We start from the raw sequence: 27,513 nt of genomic DNA on the forward strand, positions 1-27,513 counted from the left end.
ATTGTGTTGGAAATCATTTTTGGATTACTGGGGAGTCGCTACCCCGTCTGGGCCCTCCGCTGCAAGGGGCAGGGGTTCAGAGCGCAATCTCAGTTTTGGATATATATATATATATATATATATATATATATATATATATATATATATATATATATATATATATATATATATATATTACCTACTGGCAGTTGCCAGTAGGTAGTTATAGTTAGGATTTTTTTCAATGTTAAATCTCAAAATTCTATTTGGAATAACTTTGGCACCGGTTGACGAATCTGCCTGAAAATTTCCTGAAAATGGCCTCGTCGAGCTCCGGTTCTTCCTTGAAAGTTTGGGGGGGATACGTCAAGAGGGGGCCGAGATAAAAGGGGGGTCCCAAAACGCGTTTTCCCCATGTTAATTTCCATAGGGCGGTCGATTTCACTTTTAGCTCGAACGGCTGAATGGATATACAGCAAACTTGGCAAAATTGTAGGGACTGGTAGCCCGATGTGCCTTTGCTATGTCTCAAGATATGTGTTCCAGTGGATTTTGAGTAATTTAGGTTCAAAAAAATATATATATCTATAGGCGCTCTCCGGTGCGCGCACCGAAAAGCGCTCCAGTCGCGCCACGCGACTTGTGTGCAGAAAGCTGATTGGCTCTTGGGTGTCAGTAAACATTCTAAACAGTCTGGAGCGGCCGCCATCTTGTGTCTCGGTAAAATCGAGACACAAGGGGTTTAAAAAAAAAGGGGCAAATGACCATAAGGGGGAAGAGTAGACCCCCTCTGACCCCCTAGTTTTGATGTGGGGACCATAAAAGGGTCCCGCGGGTAAAAAAAAAAAAAATCGATTTCCGCGGGGGCGCACCCGGTACGCGTACCGGGAAGCTTACTGGGGAGCGTACGATGGAGATAAAAAATGACAGATTTTTTTTCACAAAAAAAATTGCATTTTTTTATAAATTAGAGGTAGTTCTGAAAAGAACTTTTTTTTTTGATTTTGTTGTTTTATATTTTTTTTTTAGACTTTTTAAAACAATTTTATAATTTTTTTGGATTTTTGTCAAGGGAAAAACAAAAAACAGGGATTCCAAAACGGCTCAACAGGAGCAAAAAAATTTGAAAATTTAGGGACTGTCAGGGCAGCGGTGTTGCTGTTTCTTTTGGGCAATGAGTTCAACACTCTGCTCCCCATAGCAGAGCAGTTCGTCACACTCCGTGCACAGAAATTCGATGCCTGCAATCTCTGGCTGTATGTTAGGGACCATTCTTCTACGGGATGGTCCCGAAGGTGTTGCTCCCCCAGTGGAGGTGCTGCCGCCATCTGTGGGTAATTTCCGTGCCAGGTCTCTGACACTCTCCCTCGCAAAGTTGTTTGGGTGTCTTCTTTTGACATGCCTGATTAAATTGGCATTTCCAAAACTATATTTTTTCAGAGGATTGCCTCTGGATAAAGTACTACCACATATTTTGCAGGTTACTTTTGGAGCGTTGACTTTTTTTTCTCCTTCAGGGATGTTATAAAATTTCCAGATGAAATGGATTTTTTTCTTCTGCCTAGGAGGGTCCTCATCTACAAATGCCTCTGAATCACTGCTGGATGACTCTCTTGCAGCCATTGCTGTAGATCAGGAAAGTAGGAGATGAAGATAGTACACAGAACAGCTCTTGCTCTCTCCAAGTACAAAGCAATAGTGAAGGAAATGGGTGGGGATTTCATTCTTTGTAAAAAAAACTGTTAGCAACCAATGAAAAGTGTTATTTTAGGGTCACATGACCCGACGCGCTTACGCAGCGCGCTCCGGAGCACTTCCGGGTGCGTTTACGCGGCGCGATCGTAGGCGCTTCCGGGGCGCAAACGTGGCGCGATCTTGGGCGCTTCCGGGTGCGTTTACGCGGCGCGATCGTAGGCGCTTCCGAGGGCACTTACGTTGCGCGCCAAAGTGACGTCATCAAACTTTTACAGAAATACATCATCATTTTCCCTATAAAAAAAAACGGATTTTATTTGTATGGAACGAAATGTTTTGCATTATTATTAACTTTTCATTCATATTTTTTTTCACGAACGACAGTAGCGCTCTGGGTGCGCTTTCAGGTGAGCTCACCGGAAAGCTTACCGGAGAGCTTAGCTGAAAGCTTCCCGGAGCGCGCACCCAGAGCGCAAAAGAAAAAAAATATATAAAAAAAATGAATACTTAAAAAAAACCAGCAAATTGTAAAAAAAAAAAAAGGTTAGAAACTCGATATAGAAAGGAATTAGCATTTAAAAAAACTATGAAATTCACTGAAAAAACCATAGGTTTCACACCAGTTATAGTTAGGAATTAGCATTTAAAAAACCTATCAAATTCACTGAAAAAACCATAGGTTTAACACCAGTTATAGTTAGCTGGAAATTTTACTGACATAAAACCATTGAAATTCCCACGTTATAGTTAGTTGGACTCACTATAACTTGCACGTGTAATGCACTGCTGATGACATCACATATTACATCACTCATGACATGGTCAGTGACATCACTCATGACATCACTGATGACAGAGAGACTGACCTACTTTCACTCACTAATATATGTATTCACTAAGATACACTTAATAAGGCAGATATCCAATTATTTTTTTTAAAAAAACATCCATTAAGACAATAATTTAAACAAATATTCTTCCATCGACCTTAACATACATATATAAAACATATTTATTTATCTGAAAGACACACATTCACTGGATGGTGTCATCAGTGCATTACACGTGCAAGTTATAGTGAGTCCAACTAACTATAACGTGGGAATTTCAATGGTTTTATGTCAGTAAAATTTCCAGCTAACTATAACTGGTGTTAAACCTATGGTTTTTTCAGTGAATTTGATAGGTTTTTTAAATGCTAATTCCTAACTATAACTGGTGTGAAACCTATGGTTTTTTCAGTGAATATATATATATATATATATATATATATATATATATATATATATATATATATATATATATTTATATACTAGCAGCCTGTCCCGACGTTGTCCGGGTATGAATTGCTACCGGCCAGTACTATATTGTTTTGTAGGATTTCGTTTTGATAGCATTTCTTATCTGTGACAGGCCTGTGAAACGCTCCGATTCACAGTGCACTGCTGATGCAATTAAGAGGGCGTGTTCAGTAGTGTGTGAACTTTTTTTCCTTGCAATATTATATAGCGCGAACTCAACAACATGGCATGAGCACAATTTACATTACCGAAGAACACATTCATTTGTGGTAGGCACCGGGAGACAAAGCGTTTTGCCTAGAATCACAGGATGTTGAGCTGATGCGGAGATTCAAACGTAGCTCCCCAGCTCTAAAGTTCGCAATTCTAGAACTTGTGGCGGGAGGTGTGTCTAAAAGTGTATGTCGGTGCTGGCCATCAATGAGAGAGACCTGTGCATTTTTCAAATGGGTGGTGAAAACATATGAGTATGCAACTGGAGATGTGGGCCGCCGTGCCACTAATGTACTGACCGTGGGAGGGTAAACAACCATTATTCCGCAACTTTCTTTCCGCATACCATCACTCCGCATACTTTCATTACGAAAGTACCATGACTCCGCAATGCCGTTATAACGCATAGCATTACATTTCATATGCTTTTACCACGCATATATTGACAACGAAATTCGTTGTAAATGCATGAATGGTAAGAGCATGTTTTTTTTTAATGTTTGGATAAGGTAAGTATGGGTATAGGGGTATATGTTTTGGGGTACTGAGGAATATGTTTTCGGGTGTTTTGGTATTTTAAGGGTTCAGATATAGTTTCGGGTTATGGGGTACAGGGGTAGTTTTAGAGTTTAGGGATAGGTATGGGTTTTTGGGTACAGGGGTATTTTTAGGGTTCAGGGCTAGGTTTGGGATTTGGGGTATATGGGTATTTTTAAGGTTCAGTGGTAGGTTTGGGTTTAGGGGTACAGGGGTATTTTAAGGGTTCAGGGCTAGGTTTGGGTTTTGGGGTACAGGGGTATTTTTAGGGTTCAGGGCTAGGTTTGGGTTTTGGGGTACAGGGGTATTTTATGGTTCACGGCTAGGTTTGGGTTTTGGGGTACAGGGTTATTTTTATGGTTCAGGGCTAGGTTTGGGTTTTGGGGTACAGGGGTATTTTGAGGGTTCAGGGCTAGGTTTTGGTTTTGGGGTACAGGGGTATTTTAGGGTTCAGGGGTAGGTTTGGGGTACAGGGGTATTTTTATGGTTCAGGGCTAGGTTTGGGTTTTGGGGTACAGGGGTATTTTTAGGGTTCAGGGGTAGGTTTGGGTTTTGAGGTACAGGGGTATTTATAGGGTTCAGGGCGAGGTTTGGGTTTTGGGGTACAGGGGTATTTTTAGGGTTTAGGGATAGGTTTGGATTTTGGGGTACCGGGTATATTTATAGGGTTAAGATGGGTTAGTGTTTAAGGGTGTTGAGGTATTTTAAAGAGTAAGGGTGGGTTATGATTATAGGGTGCACAGGTATTTAAAGGGAGCAGGGTGGGATTAGTTTTTAGGGTGTAAAGGGTAATAAAATAAAATAATACATAAAAATAATATAAATAATGCAATTTAAAAGAATAAATGTTTTAATTAAATTAAAAACGTGTATATATATATATATATATATATATATATATATATATACACATATATATAAACAAAAGTTTTAGAAAGGATGTCTTTGCGGAGTAATAGTCCCGCGTTATAAAAATTGCGGAGTGATGGTATGCGGGATGTTGGTTTGCGGAAAATCATCACATATTCCCGGGGGAGGGATAGTCCCTTTCTTGCTATTTCTGTGGAGGCGGGCCTTGTGTCCGGATGTGCATGGCGCGAGGCCTGTGCGCAACAGAAGTGGAAAATCTCCAGTGTGCGCTTCAGGCGTCACCTTAAGTTAAGGCGAGAATACATTTCCAACACAATGGCCCCTGTTTGCGCTCCTTCTGGCCCTTGGGAATAGCGCCATGCCTGACCGCCATACAGTAAAGCAGGTGCACGTCACTGGAAGCGCGGTGCAAGCACACCCGGAGCTGGAATGTACAGAACCTGGGAAAAAAACCAATTAAATATTTGGCACAACGCTCACTTTTTTTTTTCCGTAATGCCGCGCCGCGCCCCGCACACGCCCACGCCCCCAGCACACGCCCACAGCACACGATATGAGACATGGCATGAAGGGCAGAACGTACCACACGCCCCCAGCGTTTGTCACACCCCCAGCACATGCCAACAGGACAATTACCCTTTAAATGTATATGGTGGGGGTCTGCATAGCCTATGTCCTTCTGCTGCAAATGCCCTTTCCTATGCTGTATTATGTGTTGCAATTGGTGCTGTGGTTCCTGAGATTACCCGCCTCAAAGGTTTGGGCTCTCTCTTTATTATATTAGTATAGATATATATATATATATATATATATATATATATATATATATATATATATATATATATATATATATATATATATATATATATATATATATATATATATATATATATATATATATATATATTATTCTGCAATGCGGTCTGTAGGCAGGATCGCTCAACAGCGGATGAAGGCGTTGGGCCAGACCAGAGGCCAGGATCAATTTTTTGACAAAGGACGCCGCACACAGTAACTTTGAATTTAAGATTTATTCAGTGCCCAGTCTGAAAAAAATATATATATATTAATAAAAGAACATGAAAGCAACAGCAGCATTCCCTCCTTTTTCATCCTCGATCAGATTGTGAAATCTGAAAGGGGGAGACTGGGTAAGAAAGCTGCGCACACTAGAATCTAAGTATATCATTAAGTTGCAAACAAAGACACCGAGAAGGCTTAACAATGAAGAAGAAATAGGGGTCCTTATCTAACAACCATCTAGCTTTGAAATTCTCTGTTCACGTATCTCTCTAACTTTCATCGTGCAGGGTTTGTTATATATGAAGATAGCGATCAATACTGACTTTCCATCCTGTCAGTATTAATTTAACCCTACTAGTTTTGCTCAATATAATGTCACTAGCCCATTCAGGGCTATATTTCTAAATTGAATTTTAACTCTCCATTCAAATGTTCACAAACATGTTGATATAATTGCGTCTAGAATTAAAACTGCTGATTCACAGCTCAAATAGTGCGGCCTAACCCAATCATTAGTCTTGAAATAACAAGATTAGATTACATCACACGCTATATTCATGAGTATAATGACTTGATATGTATAATTCATTTGATTTGTATATTGGTCTTGAAACATTATGATTTGCAATTGATTGTTCAAAACATTTATGATTGTTTTTCAAGACTCATTCCAATGAAGTGTGAATTAATCATTACAAAATGGCCGCCAAAACGTGTTGTTTTCCTTTTCCCTTTTCACTGTTTACACTAAGCATGACCACTATCTATGCACATGACAGTTGTATAGCACTTTTTATTTAAACACAGAACTTTATTGAAAATGTTAACATTGACGAAGGCGGCAACGCCGAAACCCGTTTTTGAGTGCGCTCTTTTGAAATCGGCTCATTGTGGATGAGGAGCCAAGCGTTGGGATATATATATATATATATATATATATATATATATATATATATATATATATATATATATATATATATATATATATATATATATATTCATTCAAACCACAAAGTTTGCCCACTTTCAGGAGCCCACTCGATTCCAGAACCTCATGCAGTGAGGTCAACAGCCTGCTCCTGTCCCCAGACCGGCAACTTGTAGTTTCTTTGGCTCAACGTGTTTCGAAAATCAATTCTTGTTCACGAGCCTGATAAAACACTGCAGCAACAGCAAAGGTTTGACTCAACTGCTCTTTATTCAAAACAGACCCTGCCCCTTCGAGAATGATCTGAAGTTTGCACAGGTGTGTGCCGTGTTGCATGATGGTATTTGCAGTTTCAGACCTTGTAGTTTTACCCCATTGGGTGCTGCTGTTGTAGAAAATAATATCACCAATTGTCCCCCAGGTGGGTAAGTGTCAGCTGGAAAACAGCGCCTGCTGCCATTCATAGAGCACTCACTGGCAAGCTGGAATCGTCCTTGATGCAGCGCTGGTTTTCAACGCCACAGGTCCGTGCACTACGGCGGGGCTTCCTCGCGACCTGGACTAGGCCACTTTAAATTCAAACCACAAAGTTTGCCCACTTTGAGGAGCCCACTCGATTCCAGAACCTCATGCAGTGAGGTCAACAGCCTGCTCCTGTCCCCAGACCGGCAACTTGTAGTTTCTTTGGCTCAACGCGTTTCGAAAATCAATTCTTGTTCACGAGCCTGATAAAACACTGCAGCAACAGCAAAGGTTTGACTCAACTGCTCTTTATTCAAAACAGACCCTGCCCCTTTGAGCATGATCTGAAGTTTGCACAGGTGTGTGCCGTGTTGCATGATAGTATTTGCAGTTTCAGACCTTGTAGTTTTACCCCAGTGGGTGCGGCTGTTGTAGAAAATATTATCACCAATTGTCCCCCAGGTGGGTAAGTGTCAGCTGGAAAACAGCGCCTGCTGCCATTCATAGAGCACTCACTGGCAAGCTGGAATCGTCCTTGATGCAGCGCTGGTTTTCAACGCCACAGGTCCGTGCACTACGGCGGGGCTTCCTCGCGACCTGGACTAAGCCGCTTTAAATTCAAACCACAAAGTTTGCCCACTTAAGGGAGCCCACTCGATTCCAGAACCTCATGCAGTGAGGTCAACAGCCTGCTCCTGGCCCCAGACCGGCAACTTGTAGTTTCTTTGGCTCAACGCGTTTCGAAAATCAATTCTTGTTCACGAGCCTGATAAAACACTGCAGCAACAGCAAAGGTTTGACTCAACTGCTCTTTATTCAAAACAGACCCTGCCTCTTTGAGCATGATCTGAAGTTTGCACAGGTGTGTGCCGTGTTGCATGATAGTATTTGCAGTTTCAGACCTTGTAGTTTTACCCCAGTGGGTGCTGCTGTTGTAGAAAATAATATCACCAATTGTCCCCCAGGTGGGTAAGTGTCAGCTGGAAAACAGTGCCTGCTGCCATTCATAGAGCACTCACAGGCAAGCTGGAATCGTCCTTGATGCAGCGCTGGTTTTCAACTCCACAGGTCCGTGCACTACGGCGGGGCTTCCTCGCGACCTGGACTAAGCCGCTTTATATTCAAACCACAAAGTTTGCCCACTTTGAGGAGCCCACTCGATTCCAGAACCTCATGCAGTGAGGTCAACAGCCTGCTCCTGGTCCCAGACCGGCAACTTGTAGTTTCTTTGGCTCAACGCGTTTCGAAAATCAATTCTTGTTCACGAGCCTGATAAAACACTGCAGCAACAGCAAAGGTTTGACTCACCTGCTCTTTATTCAAAACAGACCCTGCCCCTTCGAGCATGATCTAAAGTTTGCACAGGTGTGTGCCGTGTTGCATGATGGTATTTGCAGTTTCAGACCTTGTAGTTTTACCCCAGTGGGTGCTGCTGTTGTAGAAAATAATATCACCAATTGTCCCCCAGGTGGGTAAGTGTCAGCTGGAAAACAGCGCCTGCTGCCATTCATAGAGCACTCACTGGCAAGCTGGAATCGTCCTTGATGCAGCGCTGGTTTTCAACGCCACAGGTCCGTGCACTACGGCGGGGCTTCCTCGCGACCTGGACTAAGCCGCTTTAAATTCAAACCACAAAGTTTGCCCACTTTGAGGAGCCCACTCGATTCCAGAACCTCATGCAGTGAGGTCAACAGCCTGCTCCTGTCCCCAGACCGGCAACTTGTAGTTTCTTTGGCTCAACGTGTTTCGAAAATCAATTCTTGTTCACGAGCCTGATAAAACACTGCAGCAACAGCAAAGGTTTGACTCAACTGCTCTTTATTCAAAACAGACCCTGCCCCTTCGAGAATGATCTGAAGTTTGCACAGGTGTGTGCCGTGTTGCATGATGGTATTTGCAGTTTCAGACCTTGTAGTTTTACCCCATTGGGTGCTGCTGTTGTAGAAAATAATATCACCAATTGTCCCCCAGGTGGGTAAGTATCAGCTGGAAAACAGCGCCTGCTGCCATTCATAGAGCACTCACTGGCAAGCTGGAATCGTCCTTGATGCAGCGCTGGTTTTCAACGCCACAGGTCCGTGCACTACGGCGGGGCTTCCTCGCGACCTGGACTAGGCCACTTTAAATTCAAACCACAAAGTTTGCCCACTTTGAGGAGCCCACTCAATTCCAGAACCTCATGCAGTGAGGTCAACAGCCTGCTCCTGTCCCCAGACCGGCAACTTGTAGTTTCTTTGGCTCAACGCGTTTCGAAAATCAATTCTTGTTCACGAGCCTGATAAAACACTGCAGCAACAGCAAAGGTTTGACTCAACTGCTCTTTATTCAAAACAGACCCTGCCCCTTTGAGCATGATCTGAAGTTTGCACAGGTGTGTGCTGTGTTGCATGATAGTATTTGCAGTTTCAGACCTTGTAGTTTTACCCCAGTGGGTGCGGCTGTTGTAGAAAATATTATCACCAATTGTCCCCCAGGTGGGTAAGTGTCAGCTGGAAAACAGCGCCTGCTGCCATTCATAGAGCACTCACTGGCAAGCTGGAATCGTCCTTGATGCAGCGCTGGTTTTCAACGCCACAGGTCCGTGCACTACGGCGGGGCTTCCTCGCGACCTGGACTAAGCCGCTTTAAATTCAAACCACAAAGTTTGCCCACTTAAGGGAGCCCAATCGATTCCAGAACCTCATGCAGTGAGGTCAACAGCCTGCTCCTGTCCCCAGACCGGCAACTTGTAGTTTCTTTGGCTCAACGCGTTTCGAAAATCAATTCTTGTTCACGAGCCTGATAAAACACTGCAGCAACAGCAAAGGTTTGACTCAACTGCTCTTTATTCAAAACAGACCCTGCCTCTTTGAGCATGATCTGAAGTTTGCACAGGTGTGTGCCGTGTTGCATGATAGTATTTGCAGTTTCAGACCTCGTAGTTTTACCCCAGTGGGTGCTGCTGTTGTAGAAAATATTATCACCAATTGTCCCCCAGGTGGGTAAGTGTCAGCTGGAAAACAGCGCCTGCTGCCATTCATAGAGCACTCACTGGCAAGCTGGAATCATCCTTGATGCAGCGCTGGTTTTCAACGCCACAGGTCCGTGCACTACGGCGGGGCTTCCTCGCGACCTGGACTAAGCCGCTTTAAATTCAAACCACAAAGTTTGCCCACTTTGAGGAGCCCACTCGATTCCAGAACCTCTTGCAGTGAGGTCAACAGCCTGCTCCTGTCCCCAGACCGGCAACTTGTAGTTTCTTTGGCTCAACGTGTTTCGAAAATCAATTCTTGTTCACGAGCCTGATAAAACACTGCAGCAACAGCAAAGGTTTGACTCAACTGCTCTTTATTCAAAACAGACCCTGCCCCTTCGAGCATGATCTGAAGTTTGCACAGGTGTGTGCCGTGTTGCATGATGGTATTTGCAGTTTCAGACCTTGTAGTTTTACCCCAGTGGGTGCTGCTGTTGTAGAAAATAATATCACCAATTGTCCCCCAGGTGGGTAAGTGTCAGCTGGAAAACAGCGCCTGCTGCCATTCATAGAGCACTCACTGGCAAGCTGGAATCGTCCTTGATGCAGCGCTGGTTTTCAACGCCACAGGTCCGTGCACTACGGCGGGGCTTCCTCGCGACCTGGACTAAGCCGCTTTAAATTCAAACCACAAAGTTTGCCCACTTTGAGGAGCCCACTCGATTCCAGAACCTCATGCAGTGAGGTCAACAGCCTGCTCCTGTCCCCAGACCGGCAACTTGTAGTTTCTTTGGCTCAACGCGTTTCGAAAATCAATCAGTGATATTATTTTCTACAACAGCAGCACCCACTGGGGTAAAACTACAAGGTCTGAAACTGCAAATACCATCATGCAACACGGCACACACCTGTGCAAACTTCAGATCATGCTCGAAGGGGCAGGGTCTGTTTTGAATAAAGAGCAGTTGAATCAAACCTTTGCTGTTGCTGCAGTGTTTTATCAGGCTCGTGAACAAGAATTGATTTTCGAAACACGTTGAGCCAAAGAAACTACAAGTTGCCGGTCTGGGGACAGGAGCAGGCTGTTGACCTCACTGCATGAGGTTCTGGAATCGAGTGGGCTCCTCAAAGTGGGCAAACTTTGTGGTTTGAATTTAAAGCGGCTTAGTCCAGGTCGCGAGGAAGCCCAGCCGTAGTGCACCGACCTGTGGCGTTGAAAACCAGCGCTGCATCAAGGACGATTCCAGCTTGCCAGTGAGTGCTCTATGAATGGCAGCAGGCCTGTTTTCCAGCTGACACTTACCCACCTGGGGGACAATTGGTGATATTATTTTCTACAACAGCAGCACCCACTGGGGTAAAACTACAAGGTCTGAAACTGCAAATACCATCATGCAACACGGCACACACCTGTGCAAACTTCAGATCGTGCTCGAAGGGGCAGGGTTTGTTTTGAATAAAGAGCAGTTGAGTCAAACCTTTGCTGTTGCTGCAGTGTTTTATCAGGCTCGTGAACAAGAATTGATTTTTGAAACGCGTTGAGCCAAAGAAACTACAAGTTGCCGGTCTGGGGACAGGAGCAGGCTGTTGACCTCACTGCATGAGGTTCTGGAATCGAGTGGGCTCCTCAAAGTGGGCAAACTTTGTGGTTTGAATTTAAAGCGGCTTAGTCCAGGTCGCGAGGAAGCCCCGCCGTAGTGCACGGACCTGTGGCGTTGAAAACCAGCGCTGCATCAAGGACGATTCCAGCTTGCCAGTGAGTGCTCTATGAATGGCAGCAGGCGCTGTTTTCCAGCTGACACTTACCCACCTGGGGGACAATTGGTGATATTATTTTCTACAACAGCAGCACCCACTGGGGTAAAACTACAATGTCTGAAACTGCAAATACCATCATGCAACACGGCACACACCTGTGCAAACCTCAGATCGTGCTCGAAGAGGCAGGGTCTGTTTTGAATAAAGAGCAGTTGAGTCAAACCTTTGCTGTTGCTGCAGTGTTTTATCAGGCTCGTGAACAAGAATTGATTTTCGAAACGCGTTGAGCCAAAGAAACTACAAGTTGCCGGTCTGGGGACAGGAGCAGGCTGTTGACCTCACTGCATGAGGTTCTGGAATCGAGTGGGCTCCTCAAAGTGGCAAACTTTGTGGTTTGAATTTAAAGCGGCTTAGTCCAGGTTGCGAGGAAGCCCCGCCGTAGTGCACGGACCTGTGGCGTTGAAAACCAGCGCTCCATCAAGGACGATTCCAGCTTGCCAGTGAGTGCTCTATGAATGGCAGCAGGCGCTGTTTTCCAGCTGACACTTACCCACCTGGGGGACAATTGGTGATATTATTTTCTACAACAGCAGCACCCACTGGGGTAAAACTACAAGGTCTGAAACTGCAAATACCATCATGCAACACGGCACACACCTGTGCAAACTTCAGATCGTGCTCGAAGGGGCAGGGTCTGTTTTGAATAAAGAGCAGTTGAGTCAAACCTTTGCTGTTGCTGCAGTGTTTTATCAGGCTCGTGAACAAGAATTGATTTTCGAAACGTGTTGAGCCAAAGAAACTACAAGTTGCCGGTCTGGGGACAGGAGCAGGCTGTTGACCTCACTGCATGAGGTTCTGGAATCGAGTGGGCTCCTCAAAGTGGGCAAACTTTGTGGTTTGAGTTTAAAGCGGCTTAGTCCAGGTCGCGAGGAAGCCCCGCCGTAGTGCACGGACCTGTGGTGTTGAAAACCAGCGCTGCATCAAGGACGATTCCAGCTTGCCAGTGAGTGTTCTATGAATGGCAGCAGGCGCTGTTTTCCAGCTGACACTTACCCACCTGGGGGACAATTGGTGATATTATTTTCTACAACAGCAGCACCCATTGGGGTTAAACTACAAGGTCTGAAACTGCAAATACCATCATGCAACACGGCACACACCTGTGCAAACTTCAGATCGTGCTCGAAGGGGCAGGGTCTGTTTTGAATAAAGAGCAGTTGAGTCAAACCTTTGCTGTTGCTGCAGTGTTTTATCAGGCTCGTGAACAAGAATTGATTTTCGAAAGGCGTTGAGCCAAAGAAACTACAAGTTGCCGGTCTGGGGACAGGAGCAGGCTGTTGACCTCACTGCATGAGGTTCTGGAATCGAGTGGGCTCCTCAAAGTGGGCAAACTTTGTGGTTTGAATTTAAAGCAGCTTAGTCCAGGTCGCGAGGAAGCCCCGCCGTAGTGCACGGACCTGTGGCATTGAAAACCAGTGCTGCATCAAGGACGATTCCAGCTTGCCAGTGAGTGCTCTATGAATGGCAGCAGGCGCTGTTTTCCAGCTGACACTTACCCACCTGGGGGACAATTGGTGATATTATTTTCTACAACAGCAGCACCCACTGGGGTAAAACTACAAGGTCTGAAACTGCAAATACCATCATGCAACACGGCACACACCTGTGCAAACTTCAGATCGTGCTCGAAGGGGCAGGGTCTGTTTTGAATAAAGAGCAGTTGAGTCAAACCTTTGCTGTTGCTGCAGTGTTTTATCAGGCTCGTGAACAAGAATTGATTTTCGAAACGCGTTGAGCCAAAGAAACTACAAGTTGCCGGTCTGGGGACAGGAGCAGGCTGTTGACCTCACTGCATGAGTTTCTGGAATCGAGTGGGCTCCTGAAAGTGGGCAAACTTTGTGGTTTGAATATATATATATATATATATATATATATATATATATATATATATATATATATATATATATATATATATTCTCCATTCCGTCGTCTCACCTCGCTCTGGAGTACCAACTAGCCATGGTAAGTAACACTCGGACACGGACCAATAAAGTTTCCTTTTCTCCTTTATTAATTAGTGCAGGTAAAGTCCATGACGTTTCGGCTCCACGAGCCTTGTTCACATGACAATGTTGTTTAATCGGTATCAACCTTTTAAAGTGCCAGTGATGATTACATTGACGTCACATGTGAGTGCTTAAGGCAAGGACATAGAAAACATACTATGTTGGAATTTTCAATGACATTAAAATAACGGGTAACTCGGCTTGTTTTGTACACATATATCAGTAAAATACCAATAAAATACCAAAGCGGGTGTCTAATACATGGTATTAAAAACTGTATATACATATATGCAACTATACAAATTAAATGATCCTGGAATGCATTAACCTTGTTGAGTTCATGGTAAAATACACATTATATTCGAGGTTATAGACATTAATATTCTAGTGATTTAATTAGGAAAACATCACAGGTGTCCCCCTGCTCAAAGTGTAGGATGTCTGATTCTTTTAAACAGGTTCTAAACACAATATCATAGTAGTATCAATAATAAAGTGCAAGTGCTTCTTTTGGTAATCTACCAAACAGTGCAAATGAGCCCATCAGATGTGCAAATTTCGCATTAAATGTGCAAAATAGCAATTTGGTGTGCATATTCCGCAATATGTGCAAAATATGAACATCTAACTACCATTCAGTTGTGTTAACCAGGTGTCTACATCACTGATAATCGATAAGTTGAGAAACCTGTGTACATAAACTAAGCATCCTAAAGTAAAAAAACATTAGGAGGTAAATACCCATAATATGCATCTCTCCCTCTGGCAAATATCGGGGGAAGTATTGGAATACAGTCTGCCACCCTGTACCCAATGGTTTATACCTCTACCCTCCAACAATAAAAAACATATTGATTCCTATGAACCTGCTAAATAATCATAAGTGAATAAATACTGTAAATAATACTAACAGACTGACTGGGATTAAGGACCCAACACAGTCCGAATATTGTGTACGTGTACTCCAAATTTGACAATGATTTCATATAGGTAGCAGCACATTCAGATTAACATATATTTCAAATCCGGTCCCCACTTCACTATCTTCCCACACAGTATCTCCCAGCCGGGTGATTCCTGTAGAAGAGAAGTGCTGTGGGGAGTCCCTGCATAATTAAAAGCAATCATGACTTTCTACTCAAGGTAAACATGTATATAGGTCCTCCGTGATATTCAAGCCCATTGGTGACTTGGTATTGAGCAGTAAAATGTATTTGGTCTCAAGCTTTCTCAATTTCGCATCCCTATCTCCCCCTCTCTTGCTAGTCATGATTGAGTCAATCACCCAGTATCTAAGATCAGTGTTGTCACTTCGGTGGCATTCTCTAAAATGGCGGGCCACCGGGTAGGTGTTGTCACCATTAGTGATGGCCCGCAAATGTTGGAGAATACGTATGTGGACAGCATTTTTTGTGCTGCCCACATATTTCAATGAACAGGGGCATTCCAAGATATACAACGCATATTCGGTTTTACATGTTAAAACCTGGGTTGTGGAATGTTGAATATTGGTGAACCCGTCCCTGTAAGTTTTTGTGTTTTGTCCATGGAGGCAAGCTTTACAGGTCTTACATCTGTAAAACCCTTTGTTTTCTTGCCACCAGGTAGATTTTACATAGGGTTCAGGGTTAGTAACCACCAAATGATCTCGCAGCGATGGTGCCCTGCTAAATGTAAGGGAGACTTGTTTGGGGAGACTGTTGCCTATAACAGTATCATGGGTGACCAAGGGCCAGTGTTTGTTAAGGATTTTCCGGATTTGTTGGTGTTGTCTATTGTATCCCGTGATAACTCGAAAACAGTTATTGTCAGCTGGGGCATCAACTGATGTATTATCTGGTTTGTCTTCCTGCCTACTGCTGTTCCTAGTAAGCAGTTCCTCCCGGGAGAACACCATAGATTTATCCCTGGCCCTCTGTATCAGTTGGCTCGAGTAGCCACGCTCCAAAAAGCGGGTTATGCTTTGGTCCTGTGCCCTTTTCAAATCAATAGGATTGCTGCAGATACGCCTTAATCGTAGCATCTCCCCATAGGGGATGCTGGATGCTGGGTCTCGGGCTCAAAATTCCACGGACTCGTTAATTCTCGCGCCGGTGCCTACTCAACTCAAGGGGTCACACTCTGCGACTCTGGGCAATAGCTTGCTTAATCTCCACTACGGCCCCTCGCGGCGGGATGCCTGGCTTTCACCTTGTGGATACCCTGCCGGGGGTATCTCACAGGGGAATACCAGGACGGGTTCCCTAAGCAAGCGCCCTGAGACCTTCGGGTGATTTGTGCGCTATATAAGTCAAATTACATTACATTACAAGTGTGATGGGTGTGCACTAGCCGCATGTAATATGCTGTTACCAGCAGTGGCTTTTCGAAAAATCCTAGATTCCAACTGGCCGTCTCTTATGTACAATTCAGTGTCAAGAAAAGTTACACCATCCTGACTTAACGTTGCTGTGAATTTCAAGTTCAATTCATTGTTATTAATATCTTCAATGAACTTCAATGCATCCAACTTACTCCCCCGCCAGATCACCAAAAGGTCGTCAATGAAACGAAACCATGCAACCAAATTGTTGCGAATATTGTGACGGTATTCGTGACCCAGGACCAGCTCCTCCCAAGCTCCCATTTGCAAACATGCGAAGCTTGGGGAGAAGCTGGCCCCCATTGCCATGCCCTGTAACTGACGATATAATTGTTGATTAAAGAGAAAAACATTGTTAACAAGGCAGAATCTCAACATATCCAGTAGCATTGCATTGTGATCATGAGCATCAGAACCCCTTCTGGATAAGTAATGTTCCACCGCATTGATACCATCGTCATGCGAGATGCTCGTGTAGAGCGAGGATACATCCAAGGCTATCAGCCAATCACCTGTGACCCATTCTACATCCTTGATTTTTAGCAAAAAATCCCCTGTGTCCTGGACATAGGAGCCTAATTGTTGCACATACCCCTGTAAAAAATAATCTATATAAACAGAAGTGTGTTCCAATAGGCTGCCCCTGGCAGAAATGATCGGTCTGCCTGGTGGATGTAAGGGTCCTTATGAATCTTGGGGATAAAGTATAGGATGGGTGTGATTGGATTGTCATTTTTCAAGTATTTGTATTCGGCCTCAGTTAGTAACTTGGATGATTTCCATCTTGAAAGTTTCCGATGGTATTCTACTTTCATTGCAGTTAATGTGTTGATCTGTATGCGCTCATAGCATGTATGGTCATTTAGCTGAACATAGGCTTCCTTGTCGTATTCAGCTTTGGACATCAACACAACATTACCCCCCTTGTCACTGTTTCTCACAATTAAATCCTTCTCCTTGGTTAGTCTGGTAGTGAGTGTTTTGTATTGTTGCAACTGATTATCATATTTTCTTTTGACTTTTCCAGTACGGATCTGTAGATCCTTCAAATCAGCCACCACATTTTCATGAAACATATCCAAATTATCTCGAGGCAACACTGGACAGAAAGTTGAGGGTGGCCTAAAGTGAGTGTCAGTTGAGGTCCTGTTGCCCCAATGATCAAATTTATGGGGGTTATTGGTCACCACATTTGTATCATCGTAACCAGCCCCTTCAGTTAGCCATAATTCTGTTAAAGTCCGTGTGCCCTGTGATACATCCATCGTCTCGCTCTCAAGTTCCGAGACATGAGTTCGAGTGTTTCTAGATTTATCCTTTAGAGTATAGAATTTACGAAGTTTTAATTTTCTTACAGCTTTGTACACATCACATCTAGTGGCTGGGTAGTTGAAGTCGCAAGGTGCAGCATAAGTGAGTCCTAATCTGAGGATTTCCTCCTCTTTGGTGGACAAAACTAGCGTTGTTAAATTAACAATAGTCCGATTGTTTGCTTCGTTTACTACTGTGGGGCAGCAGGCCCCTGCCCCCTTCCACCTTTTTTCCACTTCTTTTGAAATACTCCTCTGTGACGCCCACCACCTCTGGCGCCTCTGGTAGTTGTTGTGTGTTCTCCTTTCTAGGATCGTGTATGGGATCTCAAGGTTTTTAGTCTTTCTTGACATAAAAAATCTATCTCCTGGCCTGGGGTAGGTTTTGGTATACCAGCTGCCTGTTCCGACCTGTGGCGATCTGAATCAGACTCTGTTTCAGGGTCAGAGCTGAGCGTCGTAATTGAGGAGTCACTTACTGTAGTGTTGCCCTTTCACAGCTGAATATAATATTCTTTGCTTTAGGAGGAGGTTTTATTGCGCCTTTACGTGCTGCATCAGACTTGCGCGAGAAAGTGAATATCTCACCCATCTCGTAATCGTTGCGGTCTCTTTGAAATTTATAGGACTTTCTGTCAACAATTTTTGCTTCCTCTTTTTTAAGGCGTTCGTTCATTGCTTTGAGTAGTTTGTCTCTCTCATCCTCCTCCCCCAAAGCATTCAACTCCTCATGGATAGCTGCTATTTCCACCAGCAACCTCACTCTATCAATATCAGCATACTTAATTAAAACTTGCACTTGTCGACGTGAGGCATCAAGATTAATTTCAGCCCACTCTTTCATCAGATTGGGATTGGGCTCATCATATGTTGGGGCTGTCAAAATTCGTAACTCACGGGGTATACGGTTCACCTCTATATATCGTTGCAGGGATTTTGATTCCCACCATTTTGCCTGTTGTTGGCGGGATTTTTTTCTCAAGGGTTTTAAATAAATCCTTGATCACTGAAGTGCTGCTGCTACTGGCGTCAATAGTATCCCTCCCCCGGATGTCTGCGGGGAGGGGGGCGTCGTCGGAAAACGTTGATGCCGCTAACGTTTCCCGGTCCCGAACATTATCACCCGACATTTTCCTGCAATGCTAAGCTTTATTTCAGGCGGCTAGTAAACTCCCGAATCATATTCCCCGGGGTTAAAGCTCTTCCTGGTTACTTTGCCACTCACCCACCAAAATAGTTTACGAGCTTACTTGGTCAGGCGCTTTATCTCACCGGGTCTCGATTTTCACCGGTTTTATGCCCGAGCCCGAGCAGCGTTGCGCATAGACCAGTCTCTCCGCTCTCTGTTAGGATTTTCTTCCGGTTGGTGGGGGTCAGGCGTCCTACTCCTTCCAGAGTTACAACAAACTCGCAGACGAAGTCCGAGAGAGTAATCCGATTGGGTCGCAGACCGTTGCTGAGCAGGGTCCCGTGTGTAAGCCGGTTCGAATCCAACACAGCTATATATTCTCCATTCCGTCGTCTCACCTCGCTCTGGAGTACCAACCAGCCAGGGTAAGTAACACTCGGACACGGACCAATAAAGTTTCCTTTTCTCCTTTATTAATTAGTGCAGGTAAAGTCCATGACGTTTCGGCTCCACTAGCCTTGTTCACATGACAACCTTTTAAAGTGCGTGAGTGCTTAAGGCAAGGACATAGAAAACATACTATGTTGGAATTTTCAATGACATTAAAATAACGGGTAAATCGGCTTGTTTTGTATATATATATATATATATAGATATATATAGATATATATATATATCTTACACCAGCCCCCACAAAGAAGAGAAAATGCAGGCACTCCCGGTAAGCAGCATATTCTTTATTCATTCAGTAATGGCACGGTGTCCGTCCTGATGCGTTTCCGCTGTACACAGTCTTTGTCAAAGTGATTTCTTTGTTACATTTTTTTCTATTTAAAGGCACAGTACAATAGACATAAAAGACAGCATAACTATTCTCATTATGCTTTCCTACTAAGGTAATCTTTTCACCGTGCACACTTTGTGTTTCAATGCAATTTCTATATTTTTATATTTCTTTCAAAAAATAAATTTTACACCTTTTTCACACATTTTTATATTTGTAAAACCAAGTCTTTATGGAACCATCATAACAATCTAACATACCCTGGACCGGGGATCAAAGAAAGGAAGCATGCTCCAGGACCAGTGCCCAATAATCTATGGATCAGAATGCCAACCTGAGGTCAAGCATTTGACAATATGCATAGCATGAACACTGTTGTATTTAACGGCTCATCATAAAACAAGCACATATAAATATCCATTCATTGCTAGGGTACACTGTAGGGGTATCTATAAATGAATAAATACTTGAAATGGTAGGATATGATTCCCCAATGATCAATTTCCATAAAATATGTATTATACAGATCATTGTAGGTTAGTTCATTATCCAAACTTTAAGTTTTATTTCAATATATATATATATGTATGTGCTACCTGCTGGCCAGTAGGTAGTTATAGTTAGGACCCAGTTTCCATCAGAAAAGCGTTTTCTGTTTTGCTAATAACTTTGGTGCTGTTTGTTGAATCTTCATGAAATGTTGAAAACTAGTTTGCCAGTCACTGCAGCTATTGTGTACAGAGTTTCAGTGTGATTTGTGAAGTGGGAGCTGAGAAAAAGGGGCGGTTACAAAATGCATTTTCTCCATACAGTTTCCCATAGGGATTTTAGACATGGCTACAGCCCAAACTGCTGTATGGAATTACACCAAATCTTACAGAAAGCTAAGCCTTTGTCCAAAAAGAGTGCTTTTTAGATCTCGCCAAGGCAGGGCTTGCGCTGCCTCTTCAAGACATGTTGTATTCAGAATATGGGATTTAAGCTCCGCCTATGTTCTGCCCATCTTTTTAATTTGCTTCTTTCAGAATGTTTTTTTTTCCTTTGGCTAATTTTTTAGAAGTCCCTCCTTTTCTACTCTTGTAACTTCCCATAAGGAACTCCCTTGTTACATGTGTCAATACTCTGTAATTTCATTTACAGTTTCTCAGTACTCTTTTGTTAATGATTTTGTTATTGTAGCTGGTGTTCCTGGCACAACAGCTACACACTTCCTCAACCTCACTTCCCTGACACGTTGTTCCTGTAAATAATCGTAGTGGTTTGCATTTGTTTCTGTTCCTTAGCGTGTACTTCCTATTAAGAGTGCTGCATTAAAAAATATATTTTGTTTTGCAGCACGCCATGCTGTGCTTTTACTTTCACTATGGCGGCCACACGCCTTTCTTTTGTTTTGCATGGCTCGTCACATTCAAATTCATAAAGATTAAGTGTTTATTTTTTGCAGCGCCCCATGCTGCATATTCAGTTTAACAGTGGCAGCCTTTTTCAGTGAGGCTTCCCGCATGCAACTTGGAAAACATTAAGGTCATTAATTTCGATGACAGGCGGACTTGCGTGTGCCCGACACCATTGCAGAGACGGGTCTTACGGACCCCCGGTTTGTGGACCAGACAGCTTAATTTTGATTTGACAGCACATGCGGTTACATGCTCTGTTTTCTGTAGCCGTTTTTGGAAACCAACTGCAACAAAAGCTCCCACACAGAAAAGGGAGTTTGTGTTCATCCCTGTACCTCCTGGTGCCTGCCACATGGTGCAGGGATGAACAGGGCCTCCAACCGGAGGCCACAGACTAAAGAGGGCCCTGCTAGGGGCAGCCAAAATCGCTTTCCGACAGGGTTTCCATGTCGGAAAGCCCAGAATGGATAAACTGCTGGAATCCGACATTGTAATCCGGACAGCGTAAACCGCAGTCCATAGGGATTATGTGCCGGTTCCGATGGCAGATGGGCTCCTTGAGCCCATCGGAAGCCAGACAGAATATCCAGCTGGTTTAAAAACTGACAGCCTCAATTGTTTGAAACCACGATGAGTCTTAGAAATCCTATGAACTGCGTTTGAAGGCTTTCGAGCCTTATCGTAATAAGGCCAGAAATGTTTATCTTTGGCAGCGCGACATACCACGCATTTACTTTAACAATGGCATCCTTTTAACTTGCGTAGTTTCCTCCCGGCACGCCTCTCCCAGTGGGCGGAGCCTTTGTCTTTACATTTTGACTTTAGTGACCCAGGGTTGTGATGTAACATCCTTTTTCATCAAAAAGTCCTACTATCCCACTGCTCAAAATTATATTGTTAAACCGGGGCCCTTTGGATAAAAAAGGCCACAAAATAGGTATAAAAGTGCTTTACATTAACATCAGTTGCCATAATAAAATTGTTTTTATGTTGAGCCTGGGCAGCGCATGCGCTGTTCATTGCTGTCGATCTTCCTACGCCACTGTATTCACCACAAACAAAGCTAAATAAACAACAGTGGTGCCTTTTTAAAATGAAAGCTAACAAAAAATCTCACTTCCAATAGAAAACAAATGGAAATGTATGCTCAGCTGCAATCTTTCTCTTTATATTAGCCTTAAGTGTGCAGTACCTTATGTTTCTAATAGAAGTCCCTATCCTCTCCACAGGGACACCGATTAACAGCCTGTGGTACTGCATCTCCTACTGCTGGGATATATTTTTTTTCAACAAAAAATCTAATAAACATTATCAGTTGCAATGCCAATAGCTCTAACTTTCACTAATGTGAGACCTATTACATTGCAAGTGCTTGTCGTAGTTTGGTGTAAATCTGTTCAGTAGTTTTTGAGTTATTAAAGTATAAAGAGTTATGTATATCTAGAGACACAGATCCACCACGAATCCTCCATGGATCCGGGTGGATTTGCAGATCCACATGCCAACAGCAATGCCTGATTGGCTGATCGCAACTAGAGTGGAACGTTTTGGCTGCCATTTTGTGCATCTGGGCATGGTTCCTGTTGGGGGGTAAATAAAATGATAAAGGGATAGATGGGATCAGGGTAGAGGTACTCTGACCCCTTAGGACTGATGGAGGGGTCTGTGAGGGACCCATTATGGGCAGGACATTTCCAAAGCCTTTTTTTAGTGCACAATGATCCACAAATCCACTGAAATCCACCAGATCCTCATGGATTTGGGTGGATTCGGATAGATCTGCAAATCCAGACCCCAATTAAAAAAACACCTACCCCCACTCACAGACCCACACACCTACTCACACACTCACTCAATCTCACTTACACACTCAACCATGCAATCATTCACACACCCATTCTGCCATTCACACACCCACTCATACACCCACAAAACAACTCACACAACCACTCACAGACCCACACAGCCACTCACATACCTAGTCCCACACTCACACACCCACATACACACCCACATAACCACTCACACCCACTCACTCACCATACAGTCACTCACACACCCACACAGCCACTTCCACACCCACTTACACACCTGAAAACCACTCACACATCCACAAAGCCACTGACACACCTACTCACATACCCACACAGCCAGTCCCACACCCACTTACATAGCAACACAACCACTCACACACCCATATAGCCACTCACACCCACACAGTCACTCATACAACCACACACAAGCAGTGATACGCTTCCTAGAAATTGCAATAGTGTATCATTGTATTAAACATGTTTTTGTTTTGAATGTGTCCGATATAACTGGCAGACCCCTTATTTGTCTGAGGATTTGCTACTGATCAGCAGATCCATAAACTGAATTAAAAAAAAAGAAAGACTTGGTGCATTGCATTTATAGAAAGACTAACTAAGCACATTCATTTAGAAAACGTTATTTGGCCATTGGCCATAAACGGCAAATAATACATAAACAACATTTTTAAAACTGTGAGTCACATCATGAAATGGCGAATGCATAGTGCATAATGCCATCAGTCGGTTATGAAAAAAAGTATTCTAAGATAGCACCAACTGCGAAAAGTATCATAAAGTGGCAAGGGCATAGTACAGTTAAACCATCAACATATTATATTCAGTGCAAATCAAGTTAAAATTCTAACATCACAATAAATATATTTCAATGAAAACAAGTACAGATAAAATTGAGTTTAAATAAAGGAAGGTATAAGTATAATGCTATATATCACTGTTGAAAGTGTTCATTGCTTTGAAGACTACATACGTTACCTTACCTCAATTGTAAACTGTTTGTTTTAAAATATATATTAAGAATGAATGTGTGAATAAAATGTATTTATAAACTTGTAAAAATGTATATTAGTAAATTGAACTTATGGGTCAAATTGTTGTAGAATTTCTGTTAAAAAAATGTGAAATTCACTGAAAAACCAAAGTTTACAGGGACGCTATCGTTAGGAAATAGCAATAAAAAACATAGAAATTTATTGAAAAAAACAATGGTTACATCATAGTTAGATTAAAAATTTACATACACAAAACCATAGAAATTCAGCAGTTAAAGTTATAGTGATCTCAATTAACTATACCTTGTGCACTAAGGTAACTGTACTCACATATTTACCCTCCTCTGATTATTACCCAGCATATTACATCACTCATGACATCTTCTATGACATCAATAATAATATCACTGCAACATTTGCATTGAAATTATTGATGGGAAAATTGTACATGGTTGAGGCACTACGTATAGCTACCTTAAGGCACGAGTTAACTTGAGTTAACTTGAGTTAACTATAACTTTTGAATTTCTATGGTTTTGTGTGTGCAAAATCAAAATTTAATTATAACATACCTGTACCCTTTGGGTTTTCAGTACATTTCTAAGGTTTTTTTAAATTCTATTTCCTAAGTATGACGTCCCTGTAACCTTTGGTTTTCAGTGAATTTCTATGTTTTATAAATGCTATTCTCTAACTATAATGTCCCTATAACCTTGAGTTCTTAGTGAATTGTTATACACACACACACACACACACATATATATAAATATATATGTGTGTGTGTGTGTGTGTGTATATATATATATATATATATATATATATATATATATATATATATATATATATATTACCTACTGGCGGTCGCCAGTAGGTATATATAGTTAGGATTTTTTCCTATGGGATTTCTGAAAATTCTATGTCGAATAACTTTGGCGTTTGTGGACGGAATTGGCTGAAATTTTCAGAAAAATGGCACATTTTGTTTCTGAGCAGCCCCTGAAAATCTGGAGGGGTTTCGTCAAGGGGGGGCGAGAAAAAAGGGGGGTCCCAAAACACGTTTTTCCCATTCATTTTACCATAGGGCGGTTGGAATCACTTTTAGCTCGAACGGCTGAATGGATTTACACGAAACTTGGCAAAATTGTAGATATGGTTTGCCCGACGTGCCTTTGCTATGTCTCAATATATGTGCTCCAGTGGATTTTGAGTAATTAGCGTTTTAAAAAACAGATATATCTGTGACAGCGCTCCGGTTAGCGCCCCGGTTCGCGTGCCTGACGCGTAATGGAACTTCGCGAAGTGAAGCTGATTGGCTCTCCGGTGTCTGTAAACATTCTAAACAGTCCGGAACGGCCGCCATCTTGTCTCTCGGTAGGATCGAGAGACAAGAGGTTGAGAAAAACGAAGGGGGAAATTAATGAAAGGGGGCAAGGTAGACCCCTCCTGACCCCCTAGGAATGATGTGGGGGCTATTAAAGGGTCCCGTGGGGTAAAAAAAATAAATCGATTTTTCTCGGTAGAAGCGCTACCCGGTTCGCGAACCGGGTAGCTCACCGGTAGCGTAACAGGAGTACGCCATTTTGTGTTTCGGTTGAATTTCATCACAAGATGGAGGAAAAACAATGTGGGAAATGGGTATAAGGGGGCACGGGAGACGTATTCTGACCCCCTAGGTTTTCTGAGGGTGGCTGAGGAGGCTCATATATGTCGGGAAAATTTTTTTTTAGAATTTTTTGCGCGGTTAGCTGCCGGTACGAATTTGAATTTGAATTTAATTTATTTGAATTTAAAAACATTTATATAGCGCACTTATACCATGCGGTTTCATGGCGCTTCAGATTGCGAGGGGATGGCAAACGAGGAGAGTTAGGCAGCAAAAGCACGAGAAAAAAGGAAGGTTTTGAGGTTTTTCCTAAATTCAGTGTAGGAGGGTGTTGTGCGGAGTGCCGCGGGCAGGGAGTTCCAAAACACAGGGGCCAGAACAGAAAACTTGGTGCCGCCAGCCTTTTTCTTTTTGAATCGGGGGACAGTTAAGAGGGCCAGGTGGGAGGAGCGAAGCACTCTCCCTGGGGTGTAAGGCTTGATAGCCGAGCAGATAAACTCTGGTGCAGTGCCCATTCTAGCCTGAAAGGTGAGGCACCCAAGCTTGAACAGGGCCCGCTCTTTCACCGGCAACCAGTGCAGTGCCTGCAGTAAAGGGGTGGCCCGATGATATTTAGGCAGGCCATAGATAAGTCGGGCCGCCTGGTTCTGCACTAGTTGCAGCCGGTGAATGGCGAAGGCAGGCGCGCCATTGTAAATGATGTTGCCGTAGTCGAGGCGCGACAACACCAACGCCAGCACTATGATCTTTAGGGCGGGGAGTGAGAAAAACCGAGAGATCTTCCTGATGGTTCTGAGGGAGAAGAAACAAGAGGAGACAACAGAACTAACCTGTGAGTGAACAGAAAGTGAGGGATTAAGGAAGATACCAAGGGTTTTGACTTTGGGGACCGGGAGTGGGGGAGCACCGAGTGGGGAGGGCCAGTGAGAAGGGGACCAAGGACTGCAACCCCCTCCGGTCAAGACTAGTTCGGTCTTGTCCGGATTGAGTTTGAGGTGGTTGCAGTTCATCCAATCCTGAATGAACAGCATGACAGATTGGACATTCTGGAAGGATGAAGGGGAATGAGAAAGGTTGAAAATAAGCTGGAGGTCATCGGCGTAGTTGTACACCGTGACCTCGAGCTGCTGTAACATAAAAATGAGGGGGAAAATGTATAAGTTAAACAAAAGGGGGGAGAGTGAGGAACCCTGGGGGACCCCACACGTCACCTTGTGGGAGGCCGCAGTGAAACCGGTAAGATGGACTGCCTGAGCTCTGCCGCTTAGAAAGGACTCAAGCCAAGCGAAGGCTAGACCCTCTATGCCCGCCGCCTTGACACGGGTAAGTAAGGTGGAATGGTCCACCGTGTCAAAAGCGGCGGACAGATCTAAAAGAATGAGGGCCTGAGGGAGATTGGTGTCGATGCCCTCGCGTAGGCTGTCCATAACTGAGACCACTACCTTTTCCGTGGAATGGAGGGGGCGAAAGCCAGCCTGCCGAGGGGAAAGGCAGTGGTTGATTTCCACGTGGGAGCTCAGAGTGGCGGTGACGTGGGTTTCTAGAACCTTTCCCTGGTAGGGAAGGAGGGAGATAGGACGATAGTTGGAAGGGGATGAAGGGTCCGCACCAGCCTTTTTTAGAATGGGAATAACGGCTGCAAATTTGGGGGGGGCGGGTACCACTCCATTACTGAGAGAATCATTTAGAAGTGTGAGGGGTGGGGATGGGCATGTTAGAAAGATTTCTCTCAAGATGTGGGCGGGGGCGAAATCTAGGGGGGAACCTGATTTCACCCTGTGAAGCAGGGGGAGAAGCGTGGCTGTGGTCAAGGGGGGGATGGAGGTGAGTTTGGAGGAAGCGGGGGGGGGAAGGATTGGTGAAAGTGGGGGATGGGGGAGGGATGTTGGCCTTAATCTTTATCACCTTGTCCACAAAGAAGTCGTTAAGCGAGTCACAGAGAGATTGAGAGGGTGGAATAGAGGCCGAGACTCTGTTGGATGACGCGAGCTCGTGCACTGTGGCGAAAATTTCCTTCGACTGTGACTCTGCTGACAATATTCTATTGGAATAGAATAAGGTCTTGGCATCAAGGATGCTCTGCTTATATTCCTTGAGCACAGAGAGATAGATGGTTTTTAGAGAGGGACAGTATGCTTTTCTCCATGCTCGTTCTGCCCTACGTGCGGCCAGCTTTTTCTCCTTAAGAGTGGGAGTGAACCACCGGTAGGCGGCGTGGGCTCGCTTGACCGTAATACGCCTAAGGGGGGCGAAGGCGTCGCCCGCATGGGTCAACCAGTTGTTAATGGTGTCCAGTTGGACAGGGGCGGCGAGGCCTGA

Source organism: Lissotriton vulgaris, chromosome 8 (assembly GCF_964263255.1).
Source record: "Lissotriton vulgaris chromosome 8, aLisVul1.2, whole genome shotgun sequence".
Lineage (NCBI taxonomy): Eukaryota > Metazoa > Chordata > Amphibia > Caudata > Salamandridae > Lissotriton > Lissotriton vulgaris.